Here is a 22,455-nt window from a genome sequence, read left to right on the forward strand (position 1 = left end):
AATAATTTAGTTGTATACGACGATGTGATGCTAGATAAACAATCAAATCCAGCCAGAATATTTTCCCGAGGTAGACATAAAAATACAGACGTGATCTATGTTACTCAACGATATACACAAATACCAAAAGTGATCAGAGACAACTGCAACATTTTAGTTGTGTTTAATGGCGTAGACACACACACGTTGCGAAATATTCATCAAACTTGGTGTGGTGGTGACATGGATATAATTAAATTCAAAAATTTCTTCTCACGAGCGCAAGCTACCCCGCATGGATTTATAACAATAAATTTACATGATCCAAGAACAAGATATCGTGTGGGTATTGATAAAATATTTGGGTAACAGGGGTGATGATAAAATTAAATTGAATTAAATAGATATCATTAATATAATGAACAACTGTGCGTGGTTACGTCAAGGAACAACAGATAAATGTAATAAAAAATGCCGTGGAGAATATTGCAAGAAACATAATTATCTTATAAAGAAAAACCCTCATGCTGGTCCACGAAGATGTGTTGGATGTAACAACGGCGTTAGAGGATTATATCAGATTTGCAAAAATTGCGGTGGAGATCGATATCGAAGTTTGATGAACTATTACAGAAAAAGAAAGAACATAAATCCCAAAATAGAAAAACCACCATCAGAACTTGAATATTACTTGAAACATAGAACAAATTCCGAAGATTCAGATGAAGATGAAACAGATGAGGAAAAACGACAGCGAGAACGCGTTGAAAAATATTCATCAAACTTGGTATGGTGGTAAATTAATAGCAGCAGAGAGGGTACCTACCAACGTTGGTCGTCAAAAAAATAAACAAGAAATAAATAAACACGTAGAGTACTTTATTTTTTCAGCTACTATTTCTATTGACAGCAACGTCCAGTAGCATTTTAGTAAATGCGAGTATCAGATCAGCTGCATTTCTGAAACGAACAGCAGTCAACCCCTTTGACTTTAAGGAAGAAATGTTAAAGTATTTTCGATTTGATGTGGACATTTTACGCCATTGCTATGGAAAATTTCGACAGTTGTTTCTGGAGCAGGAAGGAACGCATCGGTACTCTGCCAGACCTTAGTGTTGGTTACATTACTTGTGTTAAAGGAAGACAATTGGATCCCACATGCCAGAAACGGAGGAGGCGAAAAGATAATTGGAAATCATTAGGTGAATAAAGAAACCCAAGCATCATCTACGAATTTCATGGATGCCTATTTCACGGATGTCCCACCCGTTTCCTTGAACGGTAACATGAACAGTTAAATATCTTACTTCACCTACGAAGAATTGTACTAGAAAACCTACCAACGACGCCTGAAGAACAAGGATACCGAGGGGTAGAATATGTGCGAACACGACTACAATCTACGTTTCAAGACCGATCCCCAATTAAGGCTCATTGTCAAAAGTTACGACGTCGTGGACGTCGAACTTCTGGACCCACACGACAGTTCATTTGGATGAAGAACGAATGCTACACACTTGCTGAACGACGTGAACGAGTCTCAATGAGGAAAAATTTAAAAAATAACATAGATGTATGTTGGCTATATCCTTGGATGTGCAAAACAACAGGACATCCCAAAATGTTGATAGAACACATCGACGAGGAACGCATTTGTCAATACGCAGGCTTGATCAAATGTAAAGTTTTACCTTCCACCAACTTCTTCTCGCCCGTTTTGCCACACTATTGCCAAGGAGAACAGGTGTTTCATTTGTGCTTTACCTGCGCCGAAAACTGTAACTAATGCCAACCTTGTCATTACAACCAGGGCGAACGCGCTTTCACAGGAATTTGTGTCAGCGTGGAATTGCTTCATGCTCTTGATCTGGGATACCGTTTATTAAAATTTATCACTTTCCAAAACGAAAACCGTCCCAAAAGGATGAAGACTCCGTTAAAGGCATTTTCTCGGGCTACATCAACCAATTTCTAGAACTAAAAACAAGAAGCCAGCGGCTATTTCTCCTGGTGTCAGATTCCCTACGATCAAGAAAAATTCAAAGAGTAGTACCGTTCCATCGAATGTATCATTTTAGTCCACATAGAAAAAAAAGAAGGAAGACGCTAGTTTGCCAAAGTCATGTTCAAGAAAATGACACAACGGCCGTGTTTACCCAAGATGGAGTACTTAGAAGATCCATGCTGCTATTTTGAACTGGTGGGCGACAAAGAAAAACGAAAGAAACACGTGGACGCAGCTCGTGGCGATTTGATGTTTGTCAATTACGAAGAAAAGACACAGTTTGTACGACCCGACGAGTTTGGAAATGTTGTCATTGCAGCCTTCGTAATAGTCAATGCTCGCTTAAAATTGTACAAAGCCTTTCCCCTTTTTGAAGACCGCGTCCTGTACTTTGACACAGGTAGTTGCATCTACAACCAGCGACGTGAGAGCCATGACCCAGAAATTGAAAGGGGCCGTTTAGTTGCTTGGATGGAAGAGCACCCAGAAAACAAGATCCAGAGTTTTGCTATCGGTGGTCCCAAATGCTATGGCTGCCAATCCCGAGACCGACGAGAAGAAATGAATTCCAACTGGAATATTAATGTATTGATACTGAACTATCGAGCTAATCAAGTGGTAAACTTTGGCTTGCTGAAAGAAGACCTGCTTCTGGAGAGGATCAACACTTTCGCTTGACCACCTTGGAGCCGCATAAAATCGTTTGGTTACAACACCCTGAATTGTCAGTCACCCATGGGATAAAATCTAAGAAATCGTGTAACTGAATCGAGTGCGGCTTCCAGACCACAACACTTTATCCTGTGGACACATCGAGCTTCATTATAAAAAGGAATAGTTCCAAGACCGTCACATGATTTCGACTACAAACGCAGAGTTAGAAAGATTAATCATTCCTTTCAGTCACAAACGAGCTAGAGGTTCAAGTTCAATGATAAACTCTTGTGCGATGTTATGCCTTGCAGTCGCATCAATACCGTACCCTGCGTGCAACATCCTCGTTGCAACATGGCATTGTCGCTTCTCCACTACGACCGCCATAGAAAGTGATGCCGTACGTATACCACTCTAAGGAAGCGGCACCTTCGTCAATCTGGCTACTGTCGACAGCGAGTATAGGAAGTAGCAATATAGCAGAGAATATGACGGTGGCGATGAATATGATACCCACCCAGGCGACGAACGCATGGAAAGGTCTTGGCCTTTCAGTTGCAACCAGCTGGAACTTGAGGGCACAAGAAATGAGGACAAAACTTCTCTTTATTTGGGAACTACAACCAAACAAAAACAAAATCGAAGGCTCCGGTGTTTTAGAGGTGGGGATGTGAAGCAAACGAGGGAGCAACCAATTCAGACTCATTTTCCCAAATTTCCCAAATATGGTCTCAAAAGTATAAAAAAGTAACTAAGTATTTGTGTAACTCCAGGTACATGACATTATCTAATATTTATAATGTTTATTCATGGCTGTAAATCTTATAGAATATCTTAAGTTAAATTTTGCATTCGTGACCTGAGTATCGTAGTAGTTACATAATATCTATAAATAGATACTTACGTATATGCTATTATTTGTGACGTGGGGTATATGGCAAAATACAGTTGCAATAGACGGTTGTATATAATAATAATAATAATGAGGACTTTGTATAGCGCCTAATCTTTAGAAGCTCTAAGCGCTTTACAACATTAGACAACACCTATAAGATAAAAAAATATAATAATATTATTACAAAAACAAACAACATGAAATTAGAAAAACATTAAAAAATAAAAAAACATGCTGAGAATATTTCAGGTAGGAAACATTATTAGGTCTTTAAGTTTGTTCTTGCAGTCGAAATAAGTGAGTTTTGAGAGCCCTCTTGAATGTGATCACTGTGTCTATGCGTCTAAATTCAGTGGGCAATTCATTCCACGGAATTCATTCCACGTTTCTGGGCCCTGGTATGCAAAAGAACGCTGTCCATATGACTTTGTTTTCATAGTGGGAAAAATGAGTATACGACTGTCAGAAGAGGAGCCTAAGTATCTTGCTGGTATGTACACATGGGTGAGGTCAAATAGGTATGTTGGACTAGAGTCCGACAGTGAAACGTAGCACAGAGAACAAATTTTGTGTTTGATTCTGGATCGAATGGATAGCCAGTGTAGGGTACAGAGCAGCGGGGAGGTGTGCTTTGATCGTGGTAGGTACTCTAAGTATGATCCGAGCAGCTGTGTTTTGAACTTTTTGAAGTTTCTGGAGTAGATATTGAGATGAACCAGACAGAATTGAGTTACAATAGTCCAGTCTTGAAAGTACTAATGAACACACACGTGTTTTAGTTGCATCAACTGAAAGATATTTGCGAATTGAGCTAATGCGTCTCAGCTCAAGATATGCAGCCTTGCATATGTTCATGACATGTTGGTGCAATGTGAGAGTACTGTCCAGAGTAACACCTAGGTTTCGTACTGATTGTGTGAATTTAATGTTGGCGTTGCTGATATTTATTGTTTTAGGTAAAGGATGTGAATGAGAAAGTCTTTTTGTTGTGATCAGAATGGCCTCAGTTTTATCATCATTTATCTGCAGCTTGTTACATGTCATCCATGATTTCACATCAGAAATGCACCTCTCTACACCTTGGATGGTTGCATCAACTTCAGTTGGGTGGCTAGATTTGTATATTTGGGTGTCATCAGCGTACAGTTGGTGAGACACTGGATGATGATCTATGACACTTGAGAGCGACTGAGTGTACAGAATGAAGAGAACAGGTCCAAGAACAGACCCCTGTGGAACACCACAACATAGATCACCTGGGCTGGAGTGTATTCCATTCGCAGATACAATCTGTGTCCTGTTGATCAAGTAGGACTTGAACCACAGTAAGGCTGTATCATGAATGCCAAATACATGCTGGAGACGGTGCAGTAATATATAATGGTCTATTGTGTCAAATGCTGTAGACAAATCAAGGAGGGTGAGGACTGTAATCTTTCCGCTATCCAACGCAGAGAGAATGTCATTAACTACTTTTAGAAGAATAGTTTCAGTATTGTGGCAAGGGCGACATGCAGATTGTACATTGCTAAAAAGACTGTTTGAATTTAGATGAGATACAAGCTGGGATAGAACAACCTTTTCTAAGATTTTTTATATGAATGGGAGGTTAGAAACTGGACGGTAGTTCTTTAAATAGTTATGGTCTAATTTTGGTTTCTTCAGCAGAGGCTTTACAATGATAGTTTTGATAAATGATGGGAATTCCCCGGATGAGAGAGAGGTATTAATAACATCAGTTAGTGAAGGCAATACTGGATCTAAGCATTCAAGCAGCAGTGATGTTGGAACTGGATCAATTTCACATGACTTTGGTGCACTCTTCATCACGATTGTACGTACGAAATCCATAGAGACAGGTTCAAATGCTGCTAATGGCTGCCGCTCAAATTCTGCATCCCAACTGTATGGTGACGACGAGTCAATTGAAATTGTGGTGTCAAGCTTATCTCTAATGGTTTGTACTTTGTCATGGAAGAAATTTGCAAACATGTCCGGAAGGTCGACTGGAGATCAGGTAGTTGGAAGTGGTGTTGATTTGTTCCTTGACATTAGCTTGTTAATAATCTCGAAGAGCTCTTTTGCAGCTGGAACTTTCCATGATCTTAGTAGTGTAGTGGGCTGATTTCGCTGCATGGACTCTATTTGTGACATTCTTCTTAGCAACTTCATAGATTTGCTTATGAATAGTGAGTCTGGTGGAAAGCCAGAGCCTCTCAGCTTTACGGCGGTCTCTTTCATATATATATATATATATATATATATATATATATATATATATATATATATATATATATATATATATATATATATATATATATATATATATATATATATATTTATATATATATATAGGACCAAGCAATCAAGTTCATTCCAATTTTGGAACCATGGACATTTCTTGTGTTCCATCTTCAGACGTGTTTTATGTTGTACTTTTAATATTATGCGAGAGGAAAAACATTTGTTTGGGCTGTTCAGTGGATATATTGTTACGAGTCTATGTTTTTAAAATAAGTAACAGAAAAGAGTGAAATACAACAAATTTGTATAATTTAACAAATAATTTATTTTCCTAGAATACTAGGTGACAATGAGAAGAAGAAAAAACTTACGGTATTGGTAATTAAATCCCCAAATAAAATCTAATAATTACAGCCACAAGTCCTAGCAATACAAGCCCCAAAGAAGTCCCAAAACTTACGGCGACGACGTGTCTGTTATTGCTATTAGAGTGCTGATGTGTCAACAGTTTTTGTTGAATCACAGTAATATAATTCCAGGTTTGAATTCAGATTAAACTCCAGTGAATGTCATTATCCAACAATTTTATCAGAACACGTTTGTAATTCCAGAGAAAATAATCACTTGAATTCGATAATTTGAACAAAAAAGATTCCAGTCCAAAATAAATAAAAAGTACTGGTCACAATATATAATACAACTTGAAAGTGCTACCTGTTAAAGCACGAATGACAAAGTCCTCACAATCACGAGATTATATAGTTCTCTACTTGACCTCAGGTCATAAGTAGTATTTTCTGAACAAAATACATTACCTAATGGAAAATAACCTTCTAGAATGATCCTAATGTTTACAAAATCAGAACCATAACCTCTAAAATTCACTTAGGAAAGTCCAAACCCCTGATCCAAATAAACATATTTACTTCTTCTATTAATAAATATCCTGATATTTAAGCCCATAAACATAGATTGTTGTTGTTGAGTTTAATTATAGTGGTGTGCGCACAATTGTGCATGTGCCACTTTTTTCTGACTGCACCGCAGCCTGCTAGTTGTTCCTGGGGAAGGGAATGGTGCCACCTCCCCCAGGCCTTTATGGATTCAAGGAACCCTGATAGTTTGGCCTCAATCTGTGGATGTATAAAGGTCCCTTACAGTTGAATGGTTGGCTGTCATTAGTAGGAAGGAGAGCTCAGGAACGGTCCTGCTTGCTTTACATAGCTGGTTTCTTGCTGCATTTGCCTGGTGTTTCTTGCGAGTTTTGTTTTTTTTTTTCGATTTTTTTTTTCTTTTTCTTCTTCAAAATGTTCTAAATGGGGAGGGGGATGTTCTATGCTGTTTATAGAGGTTCTTAGTAGAAATCATGTATGAAGAGAGATTTTCAAGGCTATTATGGTATTACTAGTTGAGGTGTTTAGGGTGTGCTTCCTACGTTATGTTATTTATAAGTTTTTAGATATTGCCTCTTTAAGTTATTTATTAGTTAATGTTTTTAGAGATTGAATGTTATTTATACTTTATTTAGCAAGAGACCGGAGTCCTAGCCGATTTCACGGTTCGTTAAGGACATCTAGGACCGGAATCCTAGCTGATTACTCGGTTCGTTAAGGACATCTAGGACATCCGATTTTGCGGTTTCCTTAGTTTTTTATAGGTGCTTCGTAAGTTAATTATTTATTAATACTTTTATAAAATTGAATGATATGTTATGGGTTTTTATGTGGTGGCTTCTTAATTTATTTAGCTAGCTACTGGGTCTTTTGGTTTTGTGGGGATAGTAATTATATTTTATTCCTAAGTCCTGCTGAGTCTATGAATTGATTTATATTTTTATATGCTGATTGTTATTTTTATTAGAGTCCATAAGTAACTCTGGGTATGTGTGTGGTGATCCAATCTCTTTTTGGTTTTTGATAAATATTTTCCGAGCGGGTTGATATTTTGGGCATATATTGAATACGTGGTGGAGATCTTCGGTGGTGTGGCAGTTAAAGCAGTTAATGGTTGCTGGTTTGGGTCCTATAAACCTTCCAAAACTGCTTGCTAGTTTAGTTTTTCCAGTTATTATCCTGTTTATGGTTTTCTGTTCTAAATAGGTACCCTTAGGTAGCTGTATGTTCCTATCTACGTTTGTTGGGTTTCATGGTGCATTTTACGTTTTGTGGAGGAATTCCAAAAATCTTGCCATGTTTGGTCTATATATGTTTGTGCGAAGCTTAGTGCTTCTGTAGAACTATAGTTAAGCTTGATAGAGTTTTGATCTCCTAGTTTGGTTTTTGCAACTTTGTCTGCTGTTTCGTTGCCAGAGATTCCAATGTGCGACGGTATCCACATGAGCTCGACTAATTTATGTGCTGTGGTGATATCGTCGATTAATTGGCATGCTCTGTCGAGGAATTTTGTTCCCTAGAGTGTGTATTGCGATTTTGGATCGATTTCATAACGCTTAGGGAATTTGGTTGTCTTTGATCCATTGTAGTGATTCAAGTATAGCCCAGAATTCAGTGGTGTAAATGGAGCAATAGTCAGGTAATCTGGATCCCGTTTGTATATTGAACTCAGGGATGACTATTGTTGCTGCTGTTCTTGGTGGGTTGTATGTTTTTGATCCATCGGTATATATTTTAACATAGTCCGGGTATTTTTGGTTGATTTCGTTTACCAGTACAGGTTTTAGTAAGTTTTCTTGTCCTTCTTTATTGCCTAATTTGGTAGCTTCAATGTTAATCTGTGGTGGTTTTTGTATAATTTATCTATCTATTAGTTGTTGACTTAAAATGACATAATAATAAAATGTCAATCAGCTCAAGCAGAAATGGACTCAGTTTTGGACAAGGTCAAGTCCAGCGTACAGTGTTACATTACAATAGCACGTAATGAAATGAATTTTTTTTTTTGAACTAACAAATTAACAATTAAATTAAATATACATAACAATAGAAAGCGCTGATTATTTGGACTAGACTATTATTCGGGAACTGTTATAAGTTATTAGAACGAATTCTATACAACACCCTCTTGATAACGTCACTGTTCTCAGAGGACCATTACATTTCCAGTATTGAAATTTATAACGAACATTTTTATTCATTTATGACTCTCATAGACTTTTATAAGGATTAGTTTTAGATTCACTTCATAATACTGTAAGTTCCTGTCACATTTTCATTTAAAACTTTGATAATTCAAATTGTTTGTTAAGGTTTACCAAACCTATTGGGTTTTTTTTCCTGTTGCTTAGTTTGTGACGGTAGAATGGTAACACATATGTAGTAAAATTTACAATTAATGTTTTTACTCTAGTTACGAAAGTGGCTAACACTAAATTGGCAGTAGGCAAACAGCCCCAATTAGATAACTGGGTAAGACTTTGATCATAAGTACTTTCCAAGCGTCCAGAAACGGTTGACGTAAGGAGTCATCTGCCGAATCCTTTCCTTCCCTTCCCTTCTTGGACATCAAAGACAAGTGTTTCGTCCGACTTCCAATCATCTAGTAACCAAATGAGATGATGAGCGTATACGCACGGAACCGGGGTGTCGTCACGCGGGGTTTTACTCCAACTGGACGTCTTATACGGCAGTATAGATTTAACTGTAGACGAGTGCGTGTGTGGATCGATTCCCACTCTTCCAGTAATAGCACACTTTATTGTCCTCGACACTAGAATTAAATAGCATATTTTGTATGCAAAAATGCGTATGGCAATGTGGCTCTTTTTCCCTCCCGTACGATAAATTAAATAGTCCAAGGTGTGGGCATAAACCGGCCGTGTATGCCAGAATGAGCGAATACGACTACAATTTCAAGTTCAGTTAGTCAGTCAATCAATCTGGCTACCATAGGTAACGCATTAAGACGCAAGTAAATGAAAAGACTGCAGAAGCTAATGGAACGAACTCCAAATACACCAGAAATATACTCGTCGCCTTCTGAACGAACTGACCATGGAGGCAATTCAGGAATCAGCAGCTTGATAGAACCTATAGCAACAAAGAAGAAGAAGACGAAAGGACATAATGTGGTTTTGCCTCATGTGATGCTGCCACAACCTTGTGTGGTGAAGCGTGTGGCAAGTACACCATCGCAGCACCTACCACCACAACACTGGGTAATAGTACCACAGACAGAGAATTAGACTTTGGAGATGCCTTTACTACCATTGTAGCAGCCACCACAACGCCCACAGCCACCACAACATCCGCAAGCACATCGTATAGTGCTGAGGAAAGAGCCTTCAGAATCCTTGAAACGGAGGATTGGGGTTCTGAAGCCACACAGACTCCTCGGCATTGCCAATCTCTATCAATCCATATGGTGGAGTTCGATGAAGAAGACGATGTGTTTGTGGAGCCAACTGATCTCTAGAAAAAAGATGTTTATCATTGTGCCAAAAATATTTGTATGTTTTTGTTTATATGTGATTATTTTTTAGTTTGTGTTTGTGTTTCTATTTCTTTTGTATGTAAGGATATAATGGTGTGTCTATGAACATTAACAACCCTTGCATGCGTAATAGTGCGTGTCTTTGTTTGTTTATGTCATTTCCCGACAAAAAATTATTTTCCCTTATACACAAATGTGTGTTTGTATATGTGTTGTAGGCTTGATGTATATATGTGTTTGTCTTTTCTAAACAATTCTTACCCTATATATGTATGTATGTATGTATGTATGTATGTATGTGCATGTCTTTGTCTAACAAAAACTTTCCCTATCGAATGTTTGTTATATGAAGTGTAGTGTGTTTGTAAAAAGTTGAGAGAGAGAGAGAGAGAGAGAGAGTTTAGGTCCGGGCGAGATTATCTTTTCATGTTATGGTCTTGTATGTGATATGTATTTTTGTGTGAAGGATGTTTACCTTCTAGTTCAAACTACAGGTATATAAAGAGACACATTCGTTAACCGCGCCGTTCGTCATCATTATGACAAGAAGAACTATGGGAGAATATCGAGACAGAAAATTTGCAGGAAGCGGTCGATATCAATGTGGACGTTGGGCAGCTACTACAGCAGTGGCTCAGTGTTATACTTTAAGTCGAGTTTGAAGGGAAGTGGCTGCACTTCGAAGAATTAAGAGGCTCATAAAAGAAGTCATTACTGAGGAAATTGAAAAGATCAAAGCTGCTCGGATCAAGGAAAAGTAGGAAGCTGAGAACAAAAAGAAACTGAAAGACCTCAATGGCTTGAATCAGAACTGGATCACGGTCCGGGAGAAGCTTTGGAAAAAGGAAGAAATAAAGGAAGGTGAAGTTCCCTCACTCAGTAAAGAATTGGTGGAAGAAATGGAGGCAAGGCAGAAAGTAAAAGAAAACCCAAAGACCCTTTTCAGGGCCCTCATATACCTAAAAAAATATACTATTTCACTATTGCCAAAACGTGTGTGTGGAGGGTTCTATGTGTATTGTGTGACTGTGTTTTTGTATGTCGTTGTCTTCAGCTCAAATTAAAACCCATTTGTCTCAATAGACCCAACTTCCCCCAATAGTCTCAAACCGCCCCCATATGTCCCACTCATGTTAACCCTATGGACCACAAGTACCTCCTTTTACTACTGCCACCCCACCCCCCAGTACCAAACTGCCCCCAGTTCTCACATATTTCTACTATCGTGTTTTACATACATTTCGAGAATTAATTTTGCAAATTTGAGACCATTTGTGATTTCATAGCCTATCATTCTACGAATTGTTCTAAGTTATTTTCCATCTTCAATATCTCTTGTTTCAGATGTACGAGGTCACTGTTCTCAATCATTAAATCCTTTCTTTCTCTGTTCTTCATTCCTTGATATGGATGGATGGACAGATGGATAGATGGATGTGTGTGACGAAAGCACAAGGTGTGTAGTTTCTAATACGAATAAGATGAATTCCATGCTCTGATTTTGTACATTACCTTCTTAGTTTGTTTCTAGCCCGTTAATATCTGTATTTTGTGCATTACACTTCATATTAATCTCGGAGCAGCAGGGAAGTTCTACAGACCAGGTGGCACAGACTAAAATAACCCTCCCACACAAACTTTCTCCGTAGAAGCCTCAGATTTCAAAAATAAATCCTCCTACGCAAAATAATCCGCAAAATTTCAACCCAAAGTGCATTTTCAGACATAAAAAAAAACAGCATTTTTTGGGGGGGGGTATTGTAAAATTTGTTTGTGATTGCAAATTTGGGCTGCAATTTTATGAGTAAATCTGATCAAGACCAACTCGATACCTACTACGTGGATCATGAAGATTAATCGTGACAAAACCGTGTGGTGTTGCCTGAGCGTGACTGAAGAAATTTTTAAACTTATTTATATCCATGTCGCCATTGCACCAAGTTTGATGAATATTCCTCAGCGTGTGAGTATCAACGCCATTGAAAACTGATAAAATATTACAATTATCTCTAATTACCTTCGGAATTTGCGTATATCGCTGCGTCACGTAAATCACATCGGTGTTCTTGTGTCGGCCACGCGAGAATATCCTAGCTGGGTTAGTTTGCTTATCCAGCATTACATCATCGAAAACAACAAGATTATTAGCATCACCGTCTAAACTTTCCACTGATGGAGATTCATTGATATCCGTTATAAATTCTATTGTGCCATCCTCAGTTTTATCGCTAAATTCCCTTAGTACTTTATAACATCGCTGATCGTCAACGGATGGCGCAACTAAATACAATTTGTCCCATTTTAGCCATCTCATTATCAAATTTAGCAACAATTGCGTTTTTCCAGATCCCGACGGGCCAATGATTATCATTCTAATCGAATTTGGTAATGCCTCGGTGTGCTTTACTTGCTCGCGTTTTTTCGTGGCTGAAAAATCAATTACATTCATGTTATTAGAATATTATGGATTCATATTGTGTTAAGTGTCGCACTCGAACTGCTACGCTAAATCCAATCGAAGTCGTTACGCGCAACAACAGGAATGCAATCAAAGGCGAATGTGCGGTTTGTGGAACAAGCAAATTTAGATTCGTAAAAAAAAAGATAGAAGAACCGGAGGAGACATTGCCGCCTCCATGAAAAATCTGCCAGGATTGCCTTGGGCGAAATATCCAGGAGAGAAACATTTGCCAGGATACAACTATTGCGGACCTGGTACAAGGCTAGATATAAGACTTAATAATAATAATCAACCAAATCCTGGTGAAGAACCAGTAAATGCTATTGATAACGCATGCTATTATCACGATCTCGCATATCGCAGTGGAGATTTAGAACAACGACATCTCGCTGATGTGAAGCTAATTCACGCAATAGACGCCATTCCTAATAAAAAATTCAAAGAAAAATTGGCAACTTGGTTGATAAAAGGAGCAATGAAAGGTAAATTAGTTTTAGGTGCTGGTTAATTTATAATGGAGCAAATATATTATTCTCCGCGAGGATTCTGGAAAGGAAAATCAGCAATTGCCAAACTTGCCAAGGCTGCAAAAGTAAAACACTCCACCGTTGCATCATGGTTATCAAAGCAAGCGGTTTGGCAAATTTATCTTCCTCTGCCTAAGAAAATACCATATGCGAGTTTCTCTGTCAGTGTACCTAACGAAGTTCATCAAGCCGACTTAATGTTTCTTCCTCACGATACCGTTAATGGAGTCACATACAAATATGTGTTAACTGTTGTTGATATTGCTAGCAGATACAAGGAAGCAGAACCACTATCGAATAAAACAGCAACGGAAATAGCAAATGCATTTGAGAAAATTTACTCTCGATCTCCACTAACATGGCCGAGTCTTCTTCAAATTGATCCAGGACGAGAATTTCTTGGCGCGGTTACTTCACTGATGAAAAAGAATAATGTTAAAATCCGTCGCGGTATTGTAGGTGTTCATCACAATCAAGCTATCGTTGAGAGATTCAATAAAACTCTTGCAGAACGATTATTCGGATATCAGTACGCGAGAGAATTTATCCAAGATAAACGATCTCACGATTGGGTAACAAGATTGCCTCACGTGATTAATGCGCTGAATAACGAAGTAACACGAACAATATCAATGAAACCCGCAATTGCAATTACAAAACCAAATATACCACTAAAGCGAAGTTCAATAATTTCGCCGGTGTTAGGTAGCGTCACGGTTAGATATTTGTATAAAGAAGGAGAAGTCGAGGGTGGAAGAAAAAGAGCAACCGATCCAAACTGGAGTGTTACAACGCATAAAATATCGGCCGTAACAAGATCATCAGGAAGGCCAGCAATTTATTTTCTAGATTCATTAGCACCACAACGCGGATTTACCAAAGAAGAATTACAAGTAATTCCAAAGGATACTCAATTACCGCCATCTTCGTTAATGTGAAATCTAATTCTACCTAACTGAGATAATTTTCTTACTCGAGACACGGCTAGATAAACTAAATTTGACCAGGAAATTCTATCATCAACAATCCAAACTTGGCCATCTACTGTTAATCCCTGCGATGAGTGTATCGTTGCTGCGTATCCGAGTTTCCACGGCGATCTTTCTGCGTTTATCGCATCATTGACAAGATTAATATCAACGAAAATAATATCGTTCAAAACCATTATTTTTTCTTCTCCGCATGGCAAAATAACATTAATATTTTGTTTCCTAGTATCAGCTGGCCTATAGCATAATGGTACCTGCAACGTTGGAAATTTCTCGCAGTGAAGCTTAAATAGTATTTCCTGAATAGCATCGCGAATAATTTTTCTACTAGCCACAATCAAATGATCCGGACGCCACAAAGTTAGAAAATTATCCATCGGAGTCTCATCAATTATTTTTCTCATCACATCACATTGAAATTTATTAGGTTGCAACCGAATCATTTTTTTAAACTCGGTCAGTAAAATATCATTAGATCTATAATCAGCATCAATCTCTTCATAATAATCCACAAAATTTCTAAGCCATCTATGAGGAGATTCGCCATCAATAGGATCAGGTTGGCCGTGATCGCCGCACATTATTACTGCGGTGTTTTTTTCTTCTAACCAACTTAGAAATGATTTTAGTATAACTAAATTTACCGTGCAAATTTCATCAAATATTATAATTTTGTTGATATATTTGTTTCCCATTCGAGCCGGATCCCATAATCCACCGCTGTACTTGAAATAACTGTGATAAGTACAAGAACTAACGCCACGCTGCTTTATTTCTCGCGCTAGTCTGTGAGTTGGAGTCAACACGATCATATCAGAATTTGAAAATAAGTTTATTGCTCTTGTTGTTTTACCACTACCGCCAGGACCATTCAGATAAACAAATTTGTTTCGTGAAATCGGATCAAACGCAGATGCGGCTGTTGATACTTCATCGCATTGGTCTTTATGAAACTTATCACAATCTTCCACATCAGCATCTTCGCAATAATCTAGAATATCCTCATTTTTTATTCTCCAGGTTCCCCAAGAACCATCGGTGATTAAATTTTCCAACCTACACTGATATTTTTTATTGATATAAAACGAATCCGTTGCAACCCTTACCGCGATATCGGCAAATTTATTTATCATCGACAGTAAATTGATACTCACATAAGCGAGCATCGATGATCTTAAATGAGTATACTGCGCCGATTCTCCATCGAGATAAGTAATCACGGTACCTAATTTTTCTCCATCAATAATAATATTTTCTCTGTTGCAAAATATTCCTCTTGACACCGTATCGGCAATAATAAAATCCATTTCAGCATCATTGATGAATAATCTAGCGTGTCTATGCTTATGATCAACTGATCCTCCTTGAGTGAATTTACCAATGATTTTTCTTCCAATATCTTTCGCGTTCTCGCAGTCCGTGGGTAACCACACTTCAGTTTGTTTCCTGTAGGATATAATCGCCTCACTCACCGTCAGCGATATCAACATCGACGAATCCAGCATATATCTCAACAACACCGTAGGGACCCATCTTCGTTGAGATAAATGCCGACCAAACCAAATATAGCAAATCCTATGTAAATTTTCAGCAAGTTCGAACGAAGTAACATGAGCGAATCCGGTCATAACAAAATCGGGTAATGGTCCATTAATTGCCACTCTCGTCATCTCGCTAGTAGGATGGCCAAATTTAGCAAAGTAATCTGCACAATCGCCATACCCAAGGAAACTTCCGGGGTAGCACGCGCTCATGTCAACGGAAATCATATCTTCGAAATAATATTTGGTATTCCATAATCCTCCATGGCCGTATTCGATACAACTAAGTTGAATATCATTAAGAAACTCATTCCTCGTAGGTTTCCACGAATTTCTTTCTCTAGCGGCGTGAGCAGCAACAGACGGAACAGTAAAGCAATTCGTTAATAACTGATCTGGATTTGACGAATATTTCTCCGCGATATTTTTCATCGAATCGTGTAATAGTTCATCACGGTAAATATCTCCTCGCGGCAAGATAAATTGATCGTATCTTTCTTCGCTTGAGAATAACCAAACCGATATTGGATCAGATGCGGCTAATAATTTGATATATCGGAACATTGCATCAGCGCCATCCGTGGAAAATTCCGCGGGATAGAATTTAACAACACGATCCTTCGGGAATATCATCACTGACTGCGACCACGCATGTGAATTATGATCAACGATTTCGATTGGTGTTCCTCGAGAACTATATGGTGAAGAATATAATATTTCACCCGATAGCGTTTTAACCGTAATAGGAAATTTAAGTTTCTTGCTCAGCGCAGCAACATCATCAATCGATGCGCCATCAGCAACTGTCTTTGCCCATGAATTAATTTTATCCAATCTCAATTGGGTCAGACCAGATCCGCGACGAGCGTTTTTCATATGCTCGATAACTCGCTCAGCCACGCAATTTATCATCGGAGATTCTTTCATCGCAGGTAAATTTTTCGCGTCAGGATTATTATTCAGCCGATAAATTCCATACACTACAGCACTAGAAGGATAAGCTCTAGCGTAATAAGGACCATCAATCCCTAGTAACAATCCCGGCTTCGAATTCTTATCAAGAATGACATTTTTCTTACCGCCGCGCACTGGATCTCGTTTGTCGCGAATAATCCAAGTATCATCAGGCATTTGCGCAATAAATTTTATTCCAAAGATAAATCGCTCTTCTTTGTGTGAATTTTTTATATGCTCGATTATCTTCTTCGCTCGTTCCAAATTCATAGTAGCATCAATGAAGTTAGTTTTCCAAGTTGACCAAACATGAATCGCTCCATCGTCGAAAAATTCTTTCTTTGCACGATCAACTTCAGGAATGATATATTCTGCCTCATCAAGATCAAATAAATCCATTATTATATTTTAGACAAATATCTAATTATAATAATGAAGCAATGCGCTTGGATAATAGTCGGATCAACAAAATCATGTGATAAATCTTGCAGAGGTGAATATTGCGGCGCTCATATATACGAAGTTCGACGAGGCAACAAAGGACCACAACGATGTTTGGTTTGCCAAGTTGGCATTCGAGGAAAGACTCGATTATGTTTTTCTTGTGGTGGAAAGAAATATCGTGAGCTACGGAGATATTATGAAAAGAAATCTTCCTCAGTAATTTCTTGTGAAGAAGATTATATTAATCGTTTCAAAGCAAATTATGATTTAGAAGTATAAAATATTATATATGGAAATGAAATCAACGATTCCTATGAGCGAATATAAATCGCATCCCATCATTGATGATTATGAAGCATCTGCCGATGGAAATGTCAGACACATCAGAACAAAAAATCTTGTTGGTAATATTAATATGAATGGTTATCTCAAATTCACAATCAGCAAAAATAATAGACGAAGAAAAACAAATTACTTCGTTCACAGATTTGTGTTCGAATGTTTCCATGGACTCATCAGAGACAATTTGGTTATAGATCATATCGATGGAAATAAACTTAATAATGAATTAACTAATCTTCGAGCTGTGACTCAGAGTGAAAATTGTTCCTCGGGTAACACTGGAAAATATCCGAAAGATGCCAAGTCAGTTAAGTCGGTAAATCAAGAAACAAATGAAGAAATTGCATTTGAGTCGATATATGCTGCTGCGAAATTTTATGAAATTACTCCAATATCGATATGGCGAGTAGCGGAGGGAATAAACCACAGAACATTTTCCTACAATCTCGGCGAGTGGATCAGATTCTTCTATGTTCCAATAATATTTGATGATGATGAAGAATAATTAAATACTACAAAATTAGTATAATGGACGAAGAAATAATAAACGATATTATGGGAGAGATTAATAGTTTGAAAAGAAAAATAGATCTCCCATCGGACCTTGATGTGAATAAAATCAGATCAGAATTCGAAACAATTATTCTAGGGAGACTCGAATATAAATATACCCTGCCGTCAGAATATAAATTAATAAAGAAGATCCAAATCGCGATGTATCAATCACTTGCGACAGTCAGCGATGATCACATCGAGGATTTTGTTAAATTATCAACGCTAGTAGAAAAAGCTAGATTAATTTTATCCGACGCATATGAATCAAGGAAAATCACAAGTTCTCGTGTCAGACAACTGAAAAAACTTGTTGATGAGAATAAAGCAAGAGAATCTCTGATTCCTAAGACGGCATAAATTTACAAAATAAAAAAAAAAGATTAATTTTGAAAAATTCTTCTGGGTTTTATTTATTTTTTTCGTTTGTTTTTCCCTGGGATACAGATTTAAAAATCAAAAACTTTCGATTACGATCTCACCAACAAGCTGATACTTAACGTTTCTCTGCGAATATCAAGTAAATTTCCATCTTGATTTGTTAGTTTGAAATTTATTCTTGATAATAATCGATTATGACAGCGTAGGTAAAACGGATTAACCGGCTCCTTTATTATCAAGTAACCAGGAGAGACGTTAGGAGAGAATGTGTATAATACAAATCCCTGCTCCGCTCTTGATATTGCAGGATCAACATTGTAGCTACCTTCCACAACATCAGCATGAAGATAAACAGCAATCACTTCGGTTATATTAACTATCCCAGGAGAAATATGACGCCCTTGACCAACTTCGTTATTATCATGCTGAAGAATCGATCTTATTTTTGCTTTGCTAACCAGCCACGCGTCATGCAATTTCGGAAATAAATCATCAATGACATCGGTGACGGATTTTCTCATTTCATCAACGTTGTAATCGGGTATTTTATAATTCGGTAGTGTTTTCTCGGTTAATCCAAATAATAACATAAATTTCTTTTTTTCTCCAGAATTCCTGATCAACCGAGAACTGTTATAATCAGCAACTGATATATCATCGATTATGGCCCGAATGAACATACTATGATAATATTCAACATCAATCGCGAGTTGATTAAGAGTTTTAATTTGTTCGATGATAAGTTTATTGCATGGTTCTGATTCTTCTGAGATACAATCGTGAAAAGTCTTTTTTAGTAAAATTAACTGTAATTTATGTTCCTGGTTAAAATCATCGATGGTTTTTTTTACCAAGATACCATCTATTGGTTTTATCTTTCTATTTTGAAAAAAATTGACAACTCCAGCAGGAGGAGACATTAGTGGAAGAGGCAGCCATGAGAATAACTTATCTTGGACGGTGAAAGCAAAAAACAGAGAATTGGCTTTGTGATTATTCATGAGAATGATGGCATCTTCGACAAGATCTTTGTGTTTGATTGTTGTTTTGTAATATCCTTCATCGGTGATAAAATCTGATTTTTTTGGTTCAGGCGGATCTAATTCATCCTCGTGCCAGCCGGGAATAATCATCGCTGGTTTTTTTGGTTTTGCCGGATTTATCTCAGGCCAGCCTAGTACCGTTCTGATTGACGAATGGTAAATATCTACCATATACGGCGACGATATTTCAATGATTGATGATAACGTTGGTTCATGTGCTGATATTTTTATTCCTGGATTAGCATCGCCAGTAATATTCGATATTCTAGTGTTGAATTCTTTATCAATCTGCTCTATCTCATAACTGCCAGTTGGTATGCTGACGGTGAACCAATCAGGAGTTCTATCGGCTTTTTTCTTATTAGCGATAACAAGAGAATTGTTTGATAATAAATTGCCGAATGATTTTGATCTGATATTAGGCCAGCTATTATAAACTCGTAACTGTATTAGTGCCATTTCCTTTGCAACAATTGGAGTTGGAAAACTAATACTAAATTCTGGATTAGTTGAGCTTAGTGATATTAACGTTGTTGTCGGCGGTGTTGTGTTTGTCACTATCTGGACTAACTCGGACATTATTATTATTCATTTGTTCAATCTCCGAGTAGATGCTGATCATCGAATAAAATTCTATATCGGATATAACTCCATCGTTGAGACTTTCGGAAATCAGCGACGATAACTTCGAATATGCGTCATTGATCTTAGTTAGTTTATTTTTGTACGATAATAATTTCTCACTTGTGCACGAAGATATTTTTCTTGCAATAATATTGAGAACGCCAGCTATCGTTGTTGTTGATGAAATTATTATCGTTGCTACGATCGGTGCGATTGTTGTTACTACGGATAAAACAATACCCGCACCTGCGATTATAGCTGATGCGGTATAAACAACAACATCAATAGTAACTAATCTGCGCTGGTATTTCTTTATTTTTATTTGATACTCGTCTATTTGTTTTTTTAGCGAATCTTGCCATGATCGCGCAAGATTATATCGATAATCCGATGCGGTCATTATTAGTTATTTATCTAGCCAATTGAGCTGGGTTAATCATTTTATATTCTTCTCATCAAAACCCCATCCAGTTAATTTATCAGGAGATAAATACTCGAAAATTATGAAATAACGAATTGGTTCCGTAATGGTTCTATCTGGTGGTGTTAGTTTGAAAGTTTTATCGATATTTTTTTTCATGGAAATAATTAAAAATCCAAAAATATTCATTATTTTATAATCATCGGTTGATATGACAAATGTTATTGACTCAGTAATGATATGTATTCGATATATACCACTAATTTGCGGAGTGAATGTAAATTCATCATTAAGAGGATACCAATAACGGTACTCTGCGTGAACCACAAACGACACACGACAGGGTAAATTATTTGTTACCACTTCATTAGGTATCGTGATACACGCCAGTTCAGGAATATTCAACTTTAATAGTTCAGGAATATTCAACGATGATAGTTTTGTGTTGATACCTAGAATTTCTTTGTCGTATAATGTCGTATCAACTTTTTCACTTATTGTTGTATTTACCTTAGCAATTTCTTCGTTGATAGATTTTACTCTCTCGTCAAGATCGTCGTGTGATGTTTTATCGACCTTTCCATTAATGATTTGACGTATCACGGAAATTTCTTCATTAATTTTGATAATATCCTCGTTGATTTTTTTTGTTTTCTCGTCAAGAAAATTATGTGATGTTTTATCAACTTTTTTTTCCATTATGGTATTTATCTTGGTAACATCTGCGAGAATACCAGTAACATCATCGCCGATTTTCTTCGTTCTTTTTAGAAGATTATCATGTGATGATTTATCAACTTTTTGATTTGCTAATCCACGAACTGTTTCAACGTCGCTGTTGATTTTGGCGATATCTTCAACGATTTTCTTTGTTTTCTCGTCGTGTGATGATTTATCAACTTTTTGATTAGCTAATTCACGAACCGCGTTAATATCATCGTTGATGGATTTTGTTTTCTCGTCGTGTGATGTTTTATCAACTTTCTGAACCATTGTGGTATTTATCTTTGTAACATCGGCGAGAATGTTAGTAACATCCCTGGTTGTTCTTGTTAGTTTTTCACCAAGATCATTATGTGATGATTTATCGACTTTCTGCTGTGTTAATCCACGAACTGCTTCAATGTCCTTACTAACCTTAATAATATCATCACTGATTTTCTTTGTTTTTTCGTCGTGTAATGATTTATCAACTTTTTGATTTGCGATTTGACGCATCGCGTTAATATCCTCATCAATCTTCTTTGTTTTTTCGTCGTGTGATGTTTTATCAATTTTTTGATTTGCTAATCCACGAACTACTTCAATGTCTTTGCTAATCTTAGTAATATCCTCGCCGATTTTCTTTGTTTTTTCGTCGTATAATGATTTATCAACTTTTTGATTTGCTAATCCACGAACTACTTCAATGTCCTCATCAATCTTCTTTGTTTTCTCGTCGTGCAATGATTTATCAACTTTTTGATTTGCTAATTCACGAACTGCGTTAATATCCTCATCAATCTTCTTTGTTTTCTCGTCGTGTGATGATTTATCAACTTTTTGATTCGCTAATCCACGAACTGCGTTAATATCAGCAAGAATGTTAGTAACGTCCCTGGTTGTTCTTGTTAGTTTTTCACCAAGATTGTCGTGTGCTGATTTATCGACTTTCTGTTGTGTTAATCCACGAACTGCTTCAATGTTCTTACTAATCTTAGTAATGTCATCGCTAATGGATTTTGTTTTCTCATCATATAATAATTTATCGACTTTCTGCTGCGTTAATCCACGAACTACTTCAATATCATCACTGATGGATTTTGTTTTCTCGTCGTGTGATGATTTATCAACTTTTTGATTCGCTAATCCACGAACAGTTTCAATGTCCTTGTTGATTTGATTGATATTATCATTAATAGATTTTGTTTTCTCGTCGTGTGATGATTTATCAACTTTTTCACTTATTGCAGTATTTATCTTTGTGACATCGGCAAGAATGTTAGTAACGTCCCTGGTTGTTCTTGTTAG

Source organism: Sinohyriopsis cumingii, chromosome 4 (genome assembly GCF_028554795.1).
Source record: "Sinohyriopsis cumingii isolate HCF-2022 chromosome 4, ASM2855479v2, whole genome shotgun sequence".
NCBI classification, from domain to species: Eukaryota; Metazoa; Mollusca; class Bivalvia; order Unionida; family Unionidae; genus Sinohyriopsis; species Sinohyriopsis cumingii.